The 23,407-nt window shown below is 38.9% G+C and overlaps 1 protein-coding gene across 1 annotated transcript in view; it reads right to left on the bottom strand.

Annotated features, from left to right (window-relative positions):
- Positions 1 to 23,407, bottom strand: part of LOC128691257 (uncharacterized) — a 139,063-nt gene that overhangs the window by 65,440 nt on the left and 50,216 nt on the right. The window contains exon 2 of the mRNA XM_070091635.1: positions 16,953 to 17,111. The gene's annotated coding sequence lies outside the window, so the exon portion shown is untranslated. The remainder of the gene's footprint in view (positions 1 to 16,952; positions 17,112 to 23,407) is intronic.

Raw genomic sequence — 23,407 nt, forward strand, 5'->3', positions numbered from 1 at the left:
TAAAAGAAATAGAAATGATCGATCGATCTGTTTTCATGTGATCAATGGATTCTGAGTAAGTATATGTACAGAGAAGAAAATGATTAACAGAAAAGGCAGATATGGTGCACTCAAGTATTTTACTGTTAAATCTCAGAATTCACAGAGAACGTGAGCACAATTTTTTTTTTTTTTTTTTTGAACATCAGTAAGTTGATATAGTAACACTCAGTTGAAATACTCTTCAACCTAGATTATTTATATACAGTGGTACCTCGGTATATGTCTTAATCCATTCCAGGACCTTCTACTTATACCAAACAGGACTTATACCTAACGAATTTTCCCATAAGGAATATAGGGAAAACAATTAATCCATTCCCATGAAAAAAAATCCAATTGTTTTTGGCATATTATACATTGATGGGGTTGTGTCAAATCATTTAAATGCTACTTAATACCAAAACAGGTAATTTAAACACTGCTTAATATTAAAATATGTAATTAAAACACTGCTTAATACTAAAATACATAAATACAAAAGAATTAGATGAAATAAATGCAAATATAACTTGCTTTACTTTGCTGAAAAGAGTCGAGTGCCTACTAGGATAGTGCTGAGAATTGAGGAGGAGGAAATATTTTTCTTTTTAAGGAGAGTCCCCTTCTCTTTTCTGCCTCTTTTCCCTATTTGGACCTGGTTATAGCTCACCAGGTTTGACTTTTACTAAAAATCTGTCCAAAGAACTTTGCTTCTTCCTTCTCCTCAGGATGTTTTGGAAATGTGATATTGTCTGGTCATTCCAGACAATGCTATTATGGCTTGTTTGGGCTTTGTTGGAGTGGTGCTTCTCTGCAAAAATTTTTAACATCTGTCCATATGGCAAAGATTTCCGTGATTGAGGAAGTAGGGGCTTCCTATATCTCCTCTTCCGAGCCTGAAGTGAGTGCATATATCTTAGTCTTGTGCTCCTCCTTCTCAAGTTCCTGCAGCTCCTCAGTGGTCAGCTCTTCCCTGTGTCCCCTTCACTAACTCCTCCACATCACCAACACTCACATCCAGACCCATGGATCTGCCCAGAGAGACAATATCCTCCCATATACACACAGCCTCAACGTCCCTTTCAGCCACTGCTTCTGGCCACAAATTCCTTCAAGCAGAGTTAATTGTTCTGTATGAAACTTCCTGCCAGGCTTTGTCATTGAGAGTTATGCAATGGGTGATAGTAAAGGGATCTTTCCATAACTTTCTCAGGGTTAACTCTGTGTCAGAGGTCACCTCCAAGCACCTCTGGAATAGTGCTTCATTGTAGTGTTTTTTAAAATTACTGATGACCTGCTGATCTGCGAGTCGTATTCCAAACAAAGGTCATATGCAAAGCAAAAACTTTTGCATCCAAATAGGATGTATACCAAGTTGGACTTATTCCAAAGTGGACGTACCACTGAACAGAAATTACATTTAACTCCAACTCAGCTAGGGTGAAATTTACAGATACAGAAGGGTTATCACTTCTGGGGGAATCAAATTCTGTTGCAATAGCTAACTATGCCGTGGTTGAGGAAGATATGAATTGGTATTTACAAATGATACTTGGGGATTCCTCATTACTTGTCATGTACGCAGAGAATAACGACAATCTAGTTGTTCATCTGTCTGGCTGTTAGAGGTAGAGGGTACAGGGTCAGGAGGATTGCCAGAGTCTGTCACATTTGTCTGGATAATAGGAACATTATCATTATTGCATTCTAACTTCATATGATTTAAATGTGATTATACAGACCATTGCTGATATCTCTAACCTTATACTTATTGCTACTGACGTGTTTAACTACTCAATGAGTCGACAAGGCATTTTCCGCGCGCTCTCGAAAAAAATAAAAAAATTATGGAAATTGAGTTAGTCATATAGAAAAATATCTTAACTCTTTGGCAACACAATGGTACCAGAATCAATGTTCTACGACGTTTCTACAAGAAATTATAGTCATTTATATCAGGTATGGTGATGGCGATGTGGGTAGCGAGTCCGCTCACAGCCCATAAATTTTTTGGAATTTTTTCCTTGTTTTTTATCGTTTTTTCTTGCATTATTCTTTCTAATATAATATTTGACTATTTGGCATCAAAAAAGAGTAGGCGGAGCTTATCCGTAGAGTGCCAGCCAATCAGGAGCCATCTGGGAACACCGGCAGTATTCCCGCTCTAGAGATAGCCAGGAGAAATAACTTCATTATTATGCTTATTTATCTATCAGAATTGAACTAATATGATATAATAAACACTATAAATAACATACAAACATGTTATATACTCTAGACTGAATAAAATAGGTCATAATATGGCGAGAGTACACCAGGAATATTTCGATATAAATGAGTTACTCCTCTCCAAGTCATCTTTGAGTAAGAGAAAACGGTGTTTTGAAGAGGATAACTGCACTAGAACATCAGTTTACTGAGAAAGACACCGAAAAAAACACGATTTTCACGATATTTTTTTTTTTTTTTCAAGACGGCGGGCAGGCCGGCGCTCCAGGCCAATATCTCGGAAGTAACTTATTCACTTATTTCGCTTTACTTCACTTTTATTACTTAATTAAGTGGAATAATATTCAGAGAAATTGTAAAATAATGATTTCTCTAATTTCTGATGGAACATTTTTGGAAATAACAAAAAAAGGCACAATACCGTGACTGGAACAATACACAGATAACCCGCACATAAAAGAGAGAAGCTTACGACGACATTTCAGTCCGACTTGGACCATTTACAAAGTCACACTAACCAGAAGTGGAGCAGGACGGCTATATATAGGCAGGAAGAGGTGGTGGTAGTAGTAGTAGTAGTAGTAGTAGTAGTAGTAGTAGTAGTACAAGAATGGTATATAATACCAACAAGATGAAATCAAGACACATGTGCAACACCAGTGGGTGCCCGTGTGTGCCCGGGGGTGCCCGGGTGTGCCCGGGGTGCCCGGGTGTGCCCGGGGTGCCCGGGTGTGCCCGGGGTGCCCGGGTGTGCCCGGGGTGCCCGGGTGTGCCTGGGTGTTGCGTATGTGTCTTAATTTGATCTTGTCGGTATTATATACCATTCTTGTACTACTACTACTACTACTACTACCACCACCTCTTCCTGCCTATATATAGCCGTCCTGCTCCACTTCTGGTTAGTGTAAAAAGGAGAGAGACTCTTCGTCTGGCTTCTGCACTGGAAAGACGTACCTGCTCCCGGTTGGGAGGATCAGACCTCGACACTCAGCAACTAGAACAGGCAAGAGAAGAGGAACTCTTCATCCTGCTCCAGGACTTGGTGCGTAGCTGGCTGCCTGCCCCAGGGCAGACAGTTGGCCTCTGCACTCTTGTAGCTGGGTGAAGTCTTCCCTACTCTGTCTCCCTATGATCCCCGTTGGGGAGGGGAACCGTACTAGTGTCGTCTTCACCTTGACTTGCACGATGAGCTACGCAAATCGTGTAAAGATCAAGCCAACAAGTGGTACCGTTGATGATTCAACGAAGATTGCTCTTGCAACTGTTGTTCAAGGAACACTGCAAGTTAAATTCAACACTATTTTGTCCCTGAAAGAAGCATTCATTGTTGTGTGTCACGATGATGCTGAAGCAGAGAAGCTACTCACTACAGATGCCACCACTACACTTACCGCTCAAGGGTTTACTGTTATGTCATCTCCTGCCCTCAGGGCCAGGAAATCAGTATTCCTTAAAAAACTGGACAAGATTCTGACGTCTCAATCACCTGCAGAACTCAAGACATCCATCGAGACGCAAAATACTTGGGCTACTGTTGACAGCATCACAAAAATCCCGAATGCGTCGTCCATGCTCAAGGTCACCTTCACCGACGTTAACATGGCTACCACTGCTCTGACTGAAGGTCTTGCTGTTTACTACTACTTCATCAGTCCAACCTACATCGAAGCAGAGAGATATCAGTACATCCAACACTGCTGGAACTGTTATTCTTACCATCATACCACCAAAGCATGTCCAGTAAAAGACAAGAAGTTCTGCACTACATGTGGTAGTGAGGGACCCACCTTCAGTTCCTGCACCGCTGCTACTCCACCACAACCATCGTGCTTAAACTGTAAGAGTAACGACCACCATACACTGGCAGCAAAATGTCCTACACGAAAGGATATTGTGAAGAAAACACAAGAAGCAGCAAAGAAAAAACCTACTAGCAACACACCAACGTATGCAGCAATTGCAAAGATACAAGCTAACACTACAAAATTACTTCAAGCTACTACTCAGCCAGCCTCCACCATCATCACTCCTCCAGCATGTGACGTAACTAAGATCCACTACTGTCTACTATATGCTCACATGCAAAATATGGCTGTACCTGGATCTTTTAACTCTAGGTTGGTAGACAGCAACCACCCAGGGAAGTACTACCGTCCTGCCAGATGACTGTGAAACAAAAACCTGTAACTGTTTTGCATGATGGTAGGATTGCTGGTTTCTTTTTCTGTCTCATAAACACGCTAGATAACAGGGATATCTTGCTACTCCTACTTACACTTTGGTCACACTTCACAGACACGCACATGCATATATATATATACATACATCTAGGTTTTTCTCCTTTTTCTAAATAGCTCTTGTTCTTTTTTATTTCTTCTATTGTCCATGGGGAAGTGGAAAAGAATCTTTCCTCCGTAAGCCATGCGTGTCGTATGAGGCGACTAAAATGCCGGGAGCAATGGGCTAGTAACCCCTTCTCCTGTATACATTTACTAAAAAAGAGAAGAAGAAAAACTTTATAAAACTGGGATGCTTAAATGTGCGTGGATGTAGTGCGGATGACAAGAAACAGATGATTGCTGATGTTATGAATGAAAAGAAGTTGGATGTCCTGGCTCTAAGCGAAACAAAGCTGAAGGGGGTAGGAGAGTTTCAGTGGGGGGAAATAAATGGGATTAAATCTGGAGTATCTGAGAGAGTTAGAGCAAAGGAAGGGGTAGCAGTAATGTTAAATGATCAGTTATGGAAGGAGAAAAGAGAATATGAATGTGTAAATTCAAGAATTATGTGGATTAAAGTAAAGGTTGGATGCGAGAAGTGGGTCATAATAAGCGTGTATGCACCTGGAGAAGAGAGGAATGCAGAGGAGAGAGAGAGATTTTGGGAGATGTTAAGTGAATGTATAGGAGCCTTTGAACCAAGTGAGAGAGTAATTGTGGTAGGGGACCTGAATGCTAAAGTAGGAGAAACTTTTAGAGAGGGTGTGGTAGGTAAGTTTGGGGTGCCAGGTGTAAATGATAATGGGAGCCCTTTGATTGAACTTCGTATAGAAAGGGGTTTAGTTATAGGTAATACATATTTTAAGAAAAAGAGGATAAGTATACACGATATGATGTAGGGCGAAATGACAGTAGTTTGTTGGATTATGTATTGGTAGATAAAAGACTGTTGAGTAGACTTCAGGATGTACATGTTTATAGAGGGGCCACAGATATATCAGATCACTTTCTAGTTGTAGCTACACTGAGAGTAAAAGGTAGATGGGATACAAGGAGAATAGAAGCATTAGGGAAGAGAGAGGTGAAGGTTTATAAACTAAAAGAGGAGGCAGTTAGGGTAAGATATAAACAGCAATTGGAGGATAGATGGGCTAATGAGAGCATAGGCAATGGGGTCGAAGAGGTATGGGGTAGGTTTAAAAATGTAGTGTTAGAGTGTTCAGCAGAAGTTTGTGGTTACAGGAAAGTGGGTGCAGGAGGGAAGAGGAGCGATTGGTGGAATGATGATGTAAAGAGAGTAGTAAGGGAGAAAAAGTTAGCATATGAGAAGTTTTTACAAAGTAGAAGTGATGCAAGGAGGGAAGAGTATATGGAGAAAAAGAGAGAGGTTAAGAGAGTGGTGAAGCAATGTAAAAAGAGAGCAAATGAGAGAGTGGGTGAGATGTTATCAACAAATTTTGTTGAAAATAAGAAAAAGTTTTGGAGTGAGATTAACAAGTTAAGAAAGCCTAGAGAACAAATGGATTTGTCAGTTAAAAATAGGAGAGGAGAGTTATTAAATGGAGAGTTAGAGGTATTGGGAAGATGGAGGGAATATTTTGAGGAATTGTTAAATGTTGATGAAGATAGGGAAGCTGTGATTTCGTGTATAGGGCAAGGAGGAATAACATCTTGTAGGAGTGAGGAAGAGCCAGTTGTGAGTGTGGGGGAAGTTCGTGAGGCAGTAGGTAAAATGAAAGGGGGTAAGGCAGCCGGGATTGATGGGATAAAGATAGAAATGTTAAAAGCAGGTGGGGATATAGTTTTGGAGTGGTTGGTGCAATTATTTAATAAATGTATGGAAGAGGGTAAGGTACCTAGTGATTGGCAGAGAGCATGCATAGTTCCTTTGTATAAAGGCAAAGGGGATAAAAGAGAGTGCAAAAATTATAGGGGGATAAGTCTGTTGAGTGTACCTGGTAAAGTGTATGGTAGAGTTATAATTGAAAGAATTAAGAGTAAGACGGAGAATAGGATAGCAGATGAACAAGGAGGCTTTAGGAAAGGTAGGGGGTGTGTGGACCAGGTGTTTACAGTGAAACATATAAGTGAACAGTATTTAGATAAGGCTAAAGAGGTCTTTGTGGCATTTATGGATTTGGAAAAGGCGTATGACAGGGTGGATAGGGGGGCAATGTGGCAGATGTTGCAAGTGTATGGTGTAGGAGGTAGGTTACTGAAAGCAGTGAAGAGTTTTTACGAGGATAGTGAGGCTCAAGTTAGAGTATGTAGGAAAGAGGGAAATTTTTTCCCAGTAAAAGTAGGCCTTAGACAAGGATGTGTGATGTCACCGTGGTTGTTTAATATATTTATAGATGGGGTTGTAAGAGAAGTAAATGCGAGGGTCTTGGCAAGAGCCGTGGAGTTAAAAGATAAAGAATCACACACAAAGTGGGAGTTGTCACAGCTGCTCTTTGCTGATGACACTGTGCTTTTGGGAGATTCTGAAGAGAAGCTGCAGAGATTGGTGGATGAATTTGGTAGGGTGTGCAAAAGAAGAAAATTAAAGGTGAATACAGGAAAGAGTAAGGTTATGAGGATAACAAAAAGATTAGGTGATGAAAGATTGAATATCAGATTGGAGGGAGAGAGTATGGAGGAGGTGAACGCATTCAGATATTTGGGAGTGGACGTGTCAGCGGATGGGTCTATGAAAGATGAGGTGAATCATAGAATTGATGAGGGAAAAAGAGTGAGTGGTGCACTTAGGAGTCTGTGGAGACAAAGAACTTTGTCCTTGGAGGCAAAGAGGGGAATGTATGAGAGTATAGTTTTACCAACTCTCTTATATGGGTGTGAAGCGTGGGTGATGAATGTTGCAGCGAGGAGAAGGCTGGAGGCAGTGGAGATGTCATGTCTGAGGGCAATGTGTGGTGTGAATATAATGCACAGAATTCGTAGTTTGGAAGTTAGGAGGAGGTGCGGGATTACCAAAGCTGTTGTCCAGAGGGCTGAGGAAGGGTTGTTGAGGTGGTTCGGACATGTAGAGAGAATGGAGCGAAACAGAATGACTTCAAGAGTGTATCAGTCTGTAGTGGAAGGAAGGCGGGGTAGGGGTCGGCCTAGGAAGGGTTGGAGGGAGGGGGTAAAGGAGGTTTTGTGTGCGAGGGGCTTGGACTTCCAGCAGGCATGCGTGAGCGTGTTTGATAGGAGTGAATGGAGACAAATGGTTTTTAATACTTGATGTGCTGTTGGAGTGTGAGCAAAGTAACATTTATGAAGGGATTCAGGGAAACCGGCAGGCCGGACTTGAGTCCTGGAGATGGGAAGTACAGTGCCTGCACTCTGAAGGAGGGGTGTTAATGTTGCAGTTTAAAAACTGTAGTGTAAAGCACCCTTCTGGCAAGACAGTGATGGAGTGAATGATGGTGAAAGTTTTTCTTTTTCGGGCCTCCCTGCCTTGGTGGGAATTGGCCAGTGTGATAATAATAATAATAAAAAATCAACGAGTTATTTGCACTAAATAATATGCCATCATTCATATTCCCAGCATCTCCACCTTCGGAAGAAATACTAAAATTCACCAAGGACCTAATCAACACCTCTACGCCTGCAGCTCCAACACCATCAACAACTAGTGACGTCACTCCAACAACGTCCAATGAGAAGCCTCCATCGCCTCCACTCCTCAAAGAAACCGACCAATCAGAAGCATTTCTACCAGAAACATCCTCTCATTCGTCCATTGAAGATGAAGTAGAAAATGTACATTCACCAGCACCAACACTACCATCCCAAGACCCAAGATCCAATACTGTACTAGATGAAGATACCGACAAGTATCTTGATTGGGGTGAAATATCTTTCTGTACCACAGAAAATTATCCTCAAGAAATGGAGCCAGCTGAACTCAAATCTCACCTCATCCAAAAAACAGTCAAGTTTGTTGAACATCCTGACGTTGATTGTAAAAGTGAACTTTCAGAACTTATAAAGCATCTTGAAACATGTATCAAAGACCCTCGATATCGACACTTGTTAACTCGTCTCATGATAATTTCTACCCAACGCTTTAAACGACTTCAAAATGGATCAGCACTCACCAAGGAAAATTACTTAGTTAAGAAGAAACGCCACAATTCCAGATAACCACCAAGCCATTATGAAATGACCAATCAACGTTGAGCTCCTCCCTTGTCGCCTGCAGCCACCAATCACCATCAAGAAGCAGCAATCTTCCATCCAGCAAGTTGCAGTCAGCTCCTACAGAGTTCCTGTTGTCTCTACATCGTCTTTTATCATTGTTATCCAGGCTTAGCAGTTGGGTCTAGTCCTGACTCTTCTCTCTTCGACTCAAGACATTCCTCTCACCGTCTATTCTTCGCACTGTCCCCACTTGCCCCTCGCCCCTCGTGGGTACTTACCTGTGAGTCCGATCTGATCTGATCTCTGGTTAGTGTGACTTTGTCAATGGTCCAAGTCGGACCGAAACGTCGTCGTAAGCTTCTCTCTTTTATGTGCAGGTTATTTGTGTATTTTTGAAAATATTCCAAATATTTTGGGTATTATGTGAGAGCAAAGGCCAAATATTTTGCAACATTCCAAGAATTAACAAACTTTATTTTTTTGTGAAATAAAGATAAGCTATTTAGAGGAAAGCAAACCATGAGAAATTCGTATAAGCATTGTTCTCTCGGCACCAAGTGTCCAAACAACCTTACGTCGTCCCATATAGGACCACCTTCCTGCCAAAGGGCATTTTCGGTAATTCAGTCCTTTCTCAGTCTTTTCTCAGTTGTTGTTTGAGGTATCTTATTGATAAATATTTACAGTAACTAGAGAAAATACTTCATCTTGTGCACCAAAATTGAAGGAAATCTGACAGTAAACAAAAAAGCAACAATTAATTGCCTTTTCGCATCCTCAATATGGACCAACAAACTTTTGATCGAGCTTGGGCATTGCAGATATTTTATTAAAGTTAGTCAGCATAACTCTTGAACCTACTTTAATTTTGGTTGGCTTTGCTCGAGTATTAGTGACTCTTGTAAATTCTGCTGTTGATTTATGAAGTGTTTCTCGGATTCTTCTAAAAATACCTTGAGCTAAGCTGGTACGAGTTGCTATGAAATCATCAGGATTGTAATTTGGTTTCGGATTAGAATATAACAACTCATATGGTAAAGGCTTATCTACACCTTGCAATGCATAATGTGAAGTATCACCTATAGGAGCATTGTCAGCAGAATTTATTGCACACTCAACATCTGGTATAACTTCATCCCAGGTTGCACTATTGTGAGTGATAGCGACTCTCAACACACAGAATACTTCTTACTGAAGGAATGGACAGGCTCGGAGGAGTGGATGGTCTCTCCCCGGATGAAATAGTTAATGCTATGACAAGAAATACAAGCAAGGGAGAAACGGATCTTACTATCTCTTACAAAATATAATGATTGCTCAACATACAATTCTTTACCTTGCAAGAATCACTGTCAACTAGAATATTATCACCACCTGGAACACAAGAGACAACAATTGACACTCTAGTAAGTGCTCTAGCTATGACAGAAATGTCTTTCTGCAGGTCTGTGACATCAATTAGGGTTGGCATAACTCATTTCAAGTAGTCGTTTTTCAACAAGGCGACGACCCCTGTGGAGGAACTACCACTTGAACAAGGAGCCATTGCAGGGATAGTAGTCTCAGTGCCCAAGGTTGTCTGAGGTTCCTCTGTTATCCGAAATAACTGTACACTATCCTGCATGCAAGATATTGTAAAGACTGGATTCCAGACAGGAGAGACCGTTGGACCAGTGCCTAACTGCTCGGTTACGTTAATAGCTAATGCACATATCTATAAGGACCTAATCTGAACTTGAAGTACACAAGTGCAACTAATGTGACATTTTTATTTTGGCAACGTTTCACTCTCCAGGAACTTTGTCAAGCCGTTACAAACCATATATGGACAGAGGGTATATATAGGCCTTGAGTGAGGTGTAATACTAGTGGTAGTAGTAGTAGTAGTATTAAGTTGTAGTAGTAGCAGTAATACAATTAATTTGCACATGAATAAAAAGATATAAAAGCTATTACTTGGGTAGCATAAAAATAAGTAAGACAAATATTTCTATTGGAAGTAAAATTAGAGAAGGTCTGCTGCAGTGCTCATCCTCTGTAATGTGCTTGTGTAGTATTAACAGGAGAGACTATGTGATGGCAGGGTTTACTGTTTTCAGGAGGATTCTTGCTAAGACTTCAGAGATGGTGAAGCTGTCTTTGTTTTGTTTAATTGTATTAGAAACTGCGATTAGTGAAGATTCAAGGCACTTGCGTCTGCGAAAATTAGTTTCTTTGATCACTAATTGGGCGTCCCTGAATTTCATGAGATGATTGGTGGAATTCTGGTGTTGTACACAGGCGTTGTTCAAGTTATCAATCTTACAGGCATAAATGTATTCATTGAGGCGGTTGTCGAGGTTTCTTGCTGTTTCACCTACATAAATCTTGTCGCAGCCTCCACAGGGTACAGTGCAAACCTCTGCATTGACTGGTTCGTGGTGCTTTGATTTTGTCATGGTTAGATCCTTTATTGAAGTGCTGGAAGCGAAGTTTACCAGAAACCTACAAATAAAAATGATCTCACACACTTCTATTCCAGTCAAGATACTAAGACCAAAAGAGGCATCATCATCGGATTCTTCCTAAGAGCATACCGAATTTGTAGTCCTGAGTTTCTTGACGAGGAATATACATACATTCACCAAACCTTCACTGATTTACATTTTTCCTTCCTTTTTCATCAAAGACTGCAAGAAAAGAGCTCTTCAGATCATTAATTCTTCACGCACCAACACCACTCCCAACAAAGATATAATTCTTCCCAACAGCCAGGTTGCAATGAACGTTTCTAAATTACTTTTACAAGCTAACACCAGAGTCGCCATCGCTTCCAGCACTTCAATAAAGGATCTAACCAGGATAAAATCAAATCACCATGAACCGGTCAACGCAGGAGTTTACACTATACTATGTGGAGGCTGCGACAAGATATATGTAGTTGAAACAGCAAGACACCTCGACAACCGTCTCAATGTACACATTTATGCCTGTGTAAACGATAACTTGAACAACGCCTGTGTACATCATTGGAATTCCACCAATCATTTCATGAAATTCAGGGACGCCCAATTAGTGATCAAAGAAACTAATTTCCACAGACGCAAGTGCCTCGAATCTTCACTAATCGCTGTTTCTAATACAATTAAACAAAACAAAGACATCTTCACCATCTCTGAGGTCTTAGCAAGAATCCTCCTGAAAACAGTAAACCCTGCCATCACATAGTCTCTCCTGTTAATACTACACAAGCACATTACAGAGGATGAGCACTGCAGAAGACCTTCTCTAATTCTACTTCCAATAGAAATATTTGTCTTACTTATTTTTATGCTACCCAAGTAATAGCTTTCATATCTTTTTACTCATGTGCAAATTAATTGTATTACTACTACTCCTACAACTTAATACTACTACTACCACTAGTATTACACGTCACTCAAGGCCTATATATACCCTCTGTGTCCATATATAGTTTGTAAAGGCTTGACAAAGCTCCTGGAGAGCGAAACGTTGCCACAATAAAAATGTCACATTAGTTGCACTTGTGTCCTTTTACTTTACATATTGTCGGCAATTCTGCTAACATTATAATTTGAACTTCACAGTCTGCAGCACTTTGACAGATCTCGGAAACAAGTGTTTTAGAATCTCAGGTTCAAGTGTTGAAGAAGGAGGTTCTACTTCTTCAGGAGGAAAATAGGAGGCTGAAGCATCGCCTAGAGGGGTTTGGGAGTGAGTGCGAGATGGATTTAGCTGGTAAGAAGGAAATGGTCACTAGCAGTGAGAGTGGCAGCCACTTTAAGTGGCAAGTGGTTCACAGTTCAGGAAGAGGGAAGATAAGGAAGGTTAACAGAGAATATATGAAGGTAGGAAATCGATTCTCTGTTCATCAGGACGAGTGTACTTCAGTGGTTAGTGAGGTTGAAGGTGCCACTGATTCCCCTGCTAATCAACATAAGAATATTCTAATTGTAGGAGAATCTCAGATAAGATTTATGGACCGTGCTTTTTGTAACAGAGATAGAAAGGTCAGACAGAGGGTGTGCCTTCCTGGAGCTGGTATTGGTGACATAGTCAGCAGGTTTGATAATATTATGTCAGGTAATGAGAACATGCCCATTATCTGCCTTAGTGCTGGGGGTAATGACATTGGGAAGGGCAGGAGACAGAAGCTGCTGGATAAGTATGGGTCAGCCATAGAAGTAGTTAGGTCTAAGGGACAGATCCCAATCATATGTAGCATCATGCCTAGAATGGGAGTGGGCAATGAGTGGATGTCTAGGGCAACTGGTATCAATTGCTGGCTAGACAGGTACTGCAAGGAACTTGCAGTCCCATTCATTGATAACTGGGACAAATTCTATGGCAAACGTGATATGTGTGCAAGGGATGGGGTTCATCTCTCTGGGGCTGGAGTGGTTGCATTAGTCAATGTGATTGAGGGGGTAATTGATGACTTGTCTAGGACTTTATGCTGATAGATTATAGAGATACAGGTGTTTGTGGGAAACAATCAGGCTGCAGTGTTAGGGTTGAAAACAGCAGATATTACCGGGATACCTCAGGGATATGTTTAAAAGACAATATTCAAAATAAAGTTGCTAGTAAAGGCAAATCAATTGATCAACAAGCACAGAGAGATAGAGGGCAACTAGTGACTAAATCCCTTAAGGTTTACTATACAAATAGTAGGAACTTAAGGAAAAAGATAGATGAGCTAAGATTACTTGCAAGTGCAGGTAATCTAGATATTATTGCTAAAACAGAGACCTGGTTCAACCTGAAAGATAGAATGCAACATACAAGGTTACAAACTATTCCACACTGATAGGGTCAACAGGAAAGGTTGGTGGAGTGGCAATGTATGTCAGAGTTAATTTAAATTGTTTTCTTAGACAAGATATAAGATTAAAAACATCGAACACAGAATCGGTTTGGCTACAGTTTCTCGTGGTTCGTGACAAATTAATTTTGGGTGTGATTTATAGGCCCCCAAACCTTGATAGGTAGTGCATTAAGCTGTTATGGGACTAAATTCATAAGGCATCTAGATATGAAAATGTTGTGATAATGGGAGATTTTAACTTTAGACAAATTGAATGGAACAATATAACAGGAAATCTTGAGTCTAGTAACTTTCTTGATACGGTTCAGGATTGCTTTATAGAACAGTTTGTGACAGAACCAACTAGAGGTTCTTGTCAACAAAGAATCACTAATTAATAATCTTGAGGTTAATGATGAGCTTGGGGAAAGTGATCACAAATCGCTTAGTTTCAACATTTTGAGGAATTTCCCAGATAACTGCAATCAATTCTCTGTCCCAGACTTTCGCTTGGCCGATTTTATGGGACTGAGAAATTACCTGGGTGGGTTAAATTGGGATGACCTGACTATGGGTCAGGTAGGTGATCTTGGTTGCCAATTTGACATTTTTCAGAGCATAGTTCTAGCTTCTCAGACAACTTTTGTTCCGAATAGGGAAGTTAGATCTAACAAGAATGATCCCAAATGGATGAACAATAGATTAAAACATCTCATTGGTCAAAAGAGAGGCATATATAGGCGTATCAAAAGAGGGGATGGGCAGTTAAGAAATCAATATATTCGATTAAAGAGAGAGAGAAAAAAAAGGAATAAGAAAAGCAAAAATGGATTATGAGGCTAAGGTCACAAGGAATTCAAAGACTAACCCAAAAGGGTTCTTTCAGGTATACAGATGTAAGATTAGGAACAAGATAGGCCCACTTAAGAGTAATTCAGGTCAGATCACTTACAGTGATAAGGATATGTGTGAAATTTTCAATACCTACCTCCTCTCAGTTTTTACCTAAGAAATACTAGCAAAATTCCTGAAATAAATTATATAGAACAGGAGGATAATAAACCATGCACGATTGCAGTAACTAGTGACATGGTCCTCAGATAAATAGAGAAACTAAAATCTAACAAATCCCCAGGTCCTGATAAACTGTTTGCAAGGGTGTTAAAGGAATGTAAAGAAGAACTTAGCATACCTTTGGCTAATCTTTTTAACATATCACTACAAACTGGCATAGTGCCTGATAAGTGGAAAATGGCAAATGTAATTCCCATTTACAAGGCAGGTGACAGGTCCTTAGCTTCGAACTATAGACCAACAAGCCTTACCTCCATAGTGGAAAAATTTATGAAATCAATAATTGCCAAAGCAATTCATAGCCATCTTGACAGACAAAAACTGATTAATGAATCTCAACATGGTTTTGCAAAGGGGCATTTCTGTCTTACGAATTTACTAACTTTTTCCACTAAGGTGTTTGAGGAGGTAGATCATGGTAATGAATATGATATTGTGTATATGGAATACAGTAAGGTTTTTGATAGAGTTCCACACCAGAGGCTATTAAGGAAACTTAAGTCACACAGAATAGGAAGAGAAATTTTTTCCTGGGTAGAGGCATGGCTGACAAATAGGCAGCAGAGAGTTTGCATAAATTGGGAGAAATCAGAATGGGGGCACGTCACAAGCGGTGTTCCTCAGGGGTCAGTGTTAGGCCCGTTGTTGTTCACAATTTACATAAACGACATAGATGACGGAATAAATAGCGACATAAGCAAATTTGCTGATGACATCAAAATAGGCTGTTCATTTCATTCTAATGAGGCCACTAGAGCACTTCAGGATGATTTGAATAGACTGATGCAATAGTCGGAGAAGTGGCAGATGCAGTTTAATATTGACAAATGCAAAGTTCTAAATGTTGGACAGTTAAATAACCACGCCACATATAAACTAAATAATGTAGATCTTAGTACTACTGATTGAGAAAAGGATTTAAGAGTTCTGGTTAGCAGTAATCTGAAACCCAGACAACAGTGCATACAGTGCTAACAGAATCCTTGGCTTCATATCTAGAAGTATAAATGAAAGAAGTCCTCAGGTTGTTCTTCAACTCTATTTATCCTTGGTTAGGCCTCATTTAGATTATGCTGCTCAGTTCTGGTCACCATATTACAGAATAGATACAAATGCATTGGAACACGTACAGAGGAGGATGAGAAGGATGATCCCATGTATCAGAAATCTTCCCTATGAGGACAGACTGAGGGCCCTGAATCTGCACTCTCTCGAAAGGCGTAGAATTAGGGGGGATATGATCGAGGTGTATAAATGGAAAACAGGAATAAATAAAAGAGATATAAACAGCGTGCTGAAAATTTCATGCCAAGACAGGACTCGTAGCAATGGTTTCAAGTTGGAAAAATTCAGATTCAGGAAGGATATAGGAAAGCACTGGCTTGGTAATAGAGTTGTGAATGAGTGGAACAAACTCCCGAGTACAGTTATTGAGGCTAAAACGTTGTGTAGTTTTAAAAATAGGTTAGATAAATACATGAGTTGGTGTGGGGGGTGTGAGTTGGACCTGACTAGCTTGTGCTACTGGGTCTGGTGCTGTGCTCCTTCCTTAAGTGGAAGTGACCTGACTAGGTTGGTCATTGGGTTAGTCAGGGAGGGGACATGGATCTGCTTCACCTGGGTCAGTAGGCCTGCTGCAGTGTTCCTTCTATCTTGTGTTCTTATGTTTTAACTAGTATATTGCCTAAGAACTAGACATTGTCTTTCAGTCGGTTAGGGACCATTAGGCTTTTTCACAGGTACAACATTGGCCTGACTGACGTTATTCACTAAGTCATTTCTGGCATTGCTCAAAGGTAGCTGAGACATGATTTCAAAGAATTTACACGAAGACAATGAAAGCAACGAATAACAAAAGAAAGTATGACACAAGGTAGCTGAACTGAAATTAAAGATTCTTAATGTTACTATAATCTAAATTACTCTTAATTCAGTAAGGAAATGTTGATAATATAATTGTAAATCAATGCAAAAAATATAAAATAAATTCACTAAATTGTATGCAAATGGAAATAAGCTGGAGAAACAAATTTGATAAAGATGGCACAAAAACAAAATAAACTATAATGATAACACAACTAAATTAATACGCTGTATTATACTGAGAATATTACACTGAGATATAATGTATCACAAGATTAACAGTATAAAACAAATATGTAAAGGAAATAATCACTGTGGAACAGTTAAATTACATAAAAAGTCATTTGCAGAATTAGTCAATGTATCAATAAATATTTTACACAGAGAAAACATAACTTAGAAAAATAATAAAAATTCAAGAAATAACTGGTTTAAACACTTTAACTCTTAATCTTAAATAAGACAAAACAAATTACTCAGAACCAGAGCAATAATAATATTGAACTTTAAGAACTACACTAAGAGTGAAGTTGTTACAAGAACTTTCAATAATACAGAACTGGGAATTTAACACAAAGTTGCAGGATCAAGATATAACATTATTGTTCACTCACGGAATTTATTGTATAAAAGCTTCTTGTTCCAGACCACAAGGATCTGGTGGCCTGGTGGCTAAAGTTCTTGTTTCACACGATGAGGGTCTGGGTTCGATTACCAGCCAATGTAGAAATAGTGGGCACGTTTCTTTACACCTGTTATCTATATTCATCCATCTGTGAAATGGGAACCTGGGTGTTACTAGACTGGTGTGGGTCGCATCCTGGGACAATGACCTAATTTGCGGGAAATGTTCAACATAACAAGTGACTTTCTATATAATAGTATGTCACTGATGTCAGCTATGATCTGTATACCTTGTACATGCACTGGTAGTAAATAAAGATATTATTATTATTATTATTATTACTATGGTCTTGCTATGAACAAAAGTTAAATAAATCGCTTGCTTTTGCAGGCAAGATATGGTACTACAGTCTGTAAAAGGTTCAAACAGGTGAGACACTACATATATGAAATAGTTAACACAAAATTAATGGTACACACATAGTTAAATTGGTAAACACAAAGAAATGTAATGAAAATAAGGTAAGACAAGAAAATAATAATAGTAATAATAATAATAAATAATAATAATAATACGCAATAATGAAATAAAGGAGATTACACAACACTTAAGAACACTGATGAGAAAATAAAAGCATTTCTGCGCACAATTGACAAATAATAAATGTGCACATGAGAAAATAATATTTACTTCAGGTTTAGAGAATTGAAAACTAAAACTATATGTATGTATGTATATATATTTATATATATATATATTTATATATATATATATATATATATATATATATATATATATATATATATATATATATATATATATATATATATATATATATATATATATATATATATATATACATACATATATATATATATATATATATATATATATATATATATATATATATATATATATATATATATATATATATATACATACATATATATATATATATATATATATATATATATATATATATATATATATATATATATATATATATATATATATATATATATATATATATATATATGTCGTGCCGAATATGTAAAACTGGTCAATTAGCAAGAACTCATTTCAAATTAAATCCTTTCTAAAATTTTCTCTTATACGTTTAAAGATATATTTTTCTCATTAATGTTAATGTAAAAAAATTTAATTTTGCTCCAAAAGAATCTTAGAAAACTTACCTAACCTTATTATAACAAGAACGATTTATTTTAGCCTAACCCAACTAAATATATTTTAGATTTGTTTACAATAATTTAATACTAAACAAACACAGTGAAATATATTTTTTTTGTTAGGTTCAGAATGATCTTGGCGAAATTATTGCATACACAAATTTTCACTTGTCCTATATGGCAAGATGAGCATTGCTATTTAAGCCAAGATCGCAAGTTCTGCCTATTCGGCACGACATATATATATATATACAGTGGTCCCTCAATAATCGTCCGGCCTGAAAGTGGTCCATTTCGGAAATAGTCCTGTTTTTTCGTCAAATATTGGCTCGCAAATGGTCCGGTAACTCGCTAATAGTCCTAATAGTCCTTCGTCCCGGACGCGTACTCATGCTCTGAGCCGCCTCGGCCTTTCCTTCCCAGCCAGTGTGCCATTGTTTACCAGTGAATGACGGTCCCCTCACATGCTCTTATGAAATATTTCATAATATTCCAATTGGGACTTGCAAATGAGTGGATAGAGTTATCAGAGCTTATTTCTTGAGTAGCATTGAGGACTGGGTTGGGAAAATGTTTCGTTAGTGGGATGAATTGTAAAGGACCTGACGAGCATGGGCCAACAGGCCTGCTGCAGTGATCCTCCTTTCTTATGTTCATCAACCACTATCAAAACTGCTTCCACTCTACCACCACCATCTTTGTATTTTTCTACAAACTTTTTCATAAATTATGTGTTTCTCACATTCTTTACCAAAGGGCTGGCACTAGATGGTAGTGATGGTGGTAGAAGGTAGTAGTGATGATGGTAGAAGGTAGTAGTGATGGTGGTAGAAGGTAGTAGTGATGGTGGTAGAAGGTAGTAGTGATGGTGGTAGAAGGTAGTAGTGATGGTGGTAGAAGGTAGTAGTGATGGTGGTAGGTAGAAGGTAGCAGTGATGGTGGTAACAGTTGTAATAGTGGTAGAAGGTCGTAGTGATGGTGGTAGTGGGTTCCTTCTTTAGTGATTCAGTGATTCTACCAACTCCTCCAATGTTGTTGGAGTTATATAGGGCTACAAAAACCACCGCCGCCTCATCACCATTATGGACAGCTTACACTCAGTGGCCCTTATATACCCAACAACAACACAATACAACACCTCTCGTGACATACGTAATGACTTACTTTATTCATTCTAGAGTATATTCCATGTTTCTATGTTATTAATATTGTTTATTATGTCATATTAGTTGAATTCTGATAGATAAATAAGCCATAGAGTTGATATTAGTGTCATATTCTCCAACAATAAACTTGCCATCCCTCCCTCACACAAACAAATAGCCAATAAGAACATAACAATGGAAGAACACTGCAGTTCTGAACAATAAAATGGTATAAAATACCAGTTCTACTGGCCCATACAAGGCAGGTCCTTATCAAAATGACCTCCACCCAAAGCTACCCAAGAATTTACTCCCGTACCCAATGACACAAATCAAACTCAGCTCCTCCAACACGTATATTTGTCCAATCTCTTCTTAAAGCTACCCAAGGTTCTAGTCTCGATCACCCTACTGGTAAGTGTGATGTTAAGTAAAAGGACACAAGTGCAACTAATGTGACATTTATTGTGGCAACGTTTCGCTCTCCAGGAGTTTTATCAAGCTCCTGGAGAGCGAAACGTTGCCACAATAAATGTCACATTAGTTGCACTTGTGTCCTTTTACTTTACATAGTCGGTAATTCTACCAACTTTATTACAAGTGTGATGTTAAATAAGAACTTAAGAAAGTAGGAACACTGCAACAGGCCTGCTGGCCCATACTAGGCCAGTCCTTCACAAATCCAACCCACTAACAGAACAAATGCTATCCAAGCAATAAGCTCAGGTGCAAGTCCGACTCAAATCCAACCCCTTTCACTCGTGTAATTATCCAACCTAAATTTGAAACTACCCAAGCCATAGCTTTTAGAACATTGGAAAGAAGGAACACTGCAATAAGCCTGTTGGCCCATATTAGGCCGGTCCTTCACAAATCCAACCCACTAATAGAACAAATGCTACCCAAGCAATAAGCTCAGGTGCAAGTCCAACTCAAATCCAACCCCTCTCACTTGTGTATTTATCCAACCTAAATTGGAAACTACCCAATGTTTTAGCTTAGATCACCCTACTAGGCAGACCGTTCCACTCATCAACTACCCCTATTACCAATGTTCATTTATACATTTTATTAGTGCCCTAGAGTCCTCATGGAGGGGGATTCCCCTTCCAAATAACCTATCTTCCCTCTCTCCTCCTCCCTGTCTTCCATTCATCAGCAACAGCCTTCAATAAAGGTAACTGTCATGTTGAATGTTCATTCTTTTGTGCATGTAAATCTATCTTTTAGGTAAAAAAAAAAATTTGTTGATACTTCTGGGTGTCTGGAACGAATTAATTGGATTTACATTATTTCTAATGGGGAAAATTGATTCGAAAATCGTCCATTTCGATAATAGTCCCACTTCCAGGAACGGATTATGGACGATTATTGAGGGACCACTGTATATATATATATATATATATATATATATATATATATATATATATATATATATATATATATATATATATATATACAGGAAGGCCCCGCTTTACGGCGTTTCACTTTATGGCGTTCCGCTAATACGGACATTTCAAATTATGACCAAAACTCGCTATACGGCTCCCCCCACCTGACTTTCTAATACGGTCACCGTGCCCCACCCTGTTTGTTTACATTCTCCATGAGCTCAGTAAGCACTAAGTCTCTCCATTTTGTCTGGAAACTCCAAAATTTCAAATGTTTTTAAAAGTTATTTCATATTTTATATATACTCTGATAATTATACTTATGTATACCTGTACCTAAATAAACTTACATACTGTGCTGGCATGCAGGTACACATTAAAATTGGTAAGTGTCTTATGTCTCCAGACGTCATATTAGTAATGATAATAATAATCATCGAGTCATTTAAATGTCGTATATTACGTTAATATACACATTTTCATTAATCCATCCATGATATTTTTTTCAAAATTATATAATAAACACGATGCATAACATATAAATAAGATAAATACACCCCACAGTAGAATAAATAAACATAAATGTGAGATGTGGTAGCAGACGACTTGCACAAGTGACGCCATATTAGAAATGATAATAATAATAATAACAATACTCACCGAGTCTCATTAAATGTCGTATATTACGGTAATATACACAATTTCATTAATCCATCCATGATATTTTTTTCAAAATTATATAATAAACACGATGCATAACATATAAATAAGATAAATACACCCCACAGTAGAATAAATAAACATAAATGTGAGATGTGGTAGCAGACGACTTGCACAAGTGACGCCATATTAGAAATGATAATAATAATAACAATACTCACCGAGTCTCATTAAATGTCGTATATTACGTTAATATACACATTTTCATTAATCCATCCATGATATTTTTTTTCAAAATTATATAATAAACACGATACAAACACACATCCACTGATGGCACCACTATCACGGGCTTTAATCCAAACTCCTCCCCCGACATTAACTTTGCTAAGACGAAACCATTAAATCACGTTTAAGGTGATTCAGTTCAACGTACGTTCTTACTTTACAATTAGACACCTACTGGCCGAGCTCCTTGAAGCAGAGAGGCCAGATATTGTTTTGCTAAACAGTACCTGCCTCAAAGCCCCTCAATGTATCCGCCATTATGGTTATACTGCACTACAGTCCCCCTATGATCCCCACGATGGGGTTGCCATCCTTGTCAATTCCAACATAAAACATGAATTTCTCCCAATCCCTTTTATTCACCAACACTGTCTTGCGGTCAGAATACACACCCACCTTGGCCCCTTTATCTTTTTCACCACCTATGCTCGCCCAAACACTACTCTCAACATACACGACCTCTCCTTAGTCTTCAACTACACCAACACACCAACTTACCTACTAGCTGACATGAATGCCAAACACACTGCCTTTCATCACACCAGTAACAACCAACTTGGTCACCAATTACTCAACTTCACAAACCATAAACACCTAATTCATCTTGGCCCAGACTTCAATACCTTCTTCAACCACACGGGCCAAGGCAAACCAGACATCATTCTGGCAAACCGAGCCAGCTCTCTATTTCAACATTGCATCTCACCTGGCCCTATTACAGGCTCTGATCACATCCCAGTCATCTTACACATCTCCTCCAACCCTATCCTCATTCCAACCACACCTTCATTCTCCTACAAGAACGCTGACTGGGATGCTTTCAAACATCACATAGACAATATTAACCTCACCTATGACTACAACAACAAACCTATCTCTGACATCGATACTCAACTTGATCTCATCCAGGACACCATTACACAAGCAGCCAACATCGCAATACCAAAGAAAACTCACACCACTCGTTATTCCTTCAAACCGTCACTCTGAACAAGAAGACTAATTATCTGCTACCACAATCGCTTCCTCTACAACACACATAGATTTAATCAAGTCCGATTAGATCTCACTTACCTTAGAAACAACATTTTACACAGCCTAGACCAAGACCACAACAATCACTGGTCACGACTAATACAACAAGCGGACAGGCAGCGTGTTAAAAACACTAAAGACTTCTGGAACTTTATCAAAAAAATCAGAGGCACTACTCCCACCAACAAATTCAAACACATCACCCACAACAACACACACATCTCAGACCCACAGGCTGCTACCAACATCTTCAAACACATCTGGGAGAACATCTTCCACCCTCACCCACCTCACTCTTACGTTATTCAACACATTCAGAACATAGAACACTGGAACACTGCACACACATAAGAAACAACACCAGACAGCCACATACATCTAGACACTCTTACCTCCTCCCAAGAACTCGACACTCCTTTCACCAACACAGACATTAAAACTCTCCTCAGACACCTTCCTCCAAAGGCTCCTGGTGCCTCTGGCCTAAACCATATTATCCTGAAACACCTTCCTGACTCTATCATTACTGCCTACACAAACCTCCTCAATGCCTCCCTTGCCTCTGGATACTTCCCTTCCCTCTTCAAAGCTGCTACTGCTATCCTCCTTCCTAAACCCAATAAAGACCACTCTGACCCTAGAAACTATCGCCCTATCAGCCTCCTCGAAACCTTAGGAAAACTCTTTGAAAAACTCATTAATCATCGCCTTCGCAGATACCTGGAACATAATTATCTA

The sequence above is a fragment of the Cherax quadricarinatus genome, chromosome 36 (assembly GCF_038502225.1).
Source record: "Cherax quadricarinatus isolate ZL_2023a chromosome 36, ASM3850222v1, whole genome shotgun sequence".
In the NCBI taxonomy this organism is placed as follows: domain Eukaryota; kingdom Metazoa; phylum Arthropoda; class Malacostraca; order Decapoda; family Parastacidae; genus Cherax; species Cherax quadricarinatus.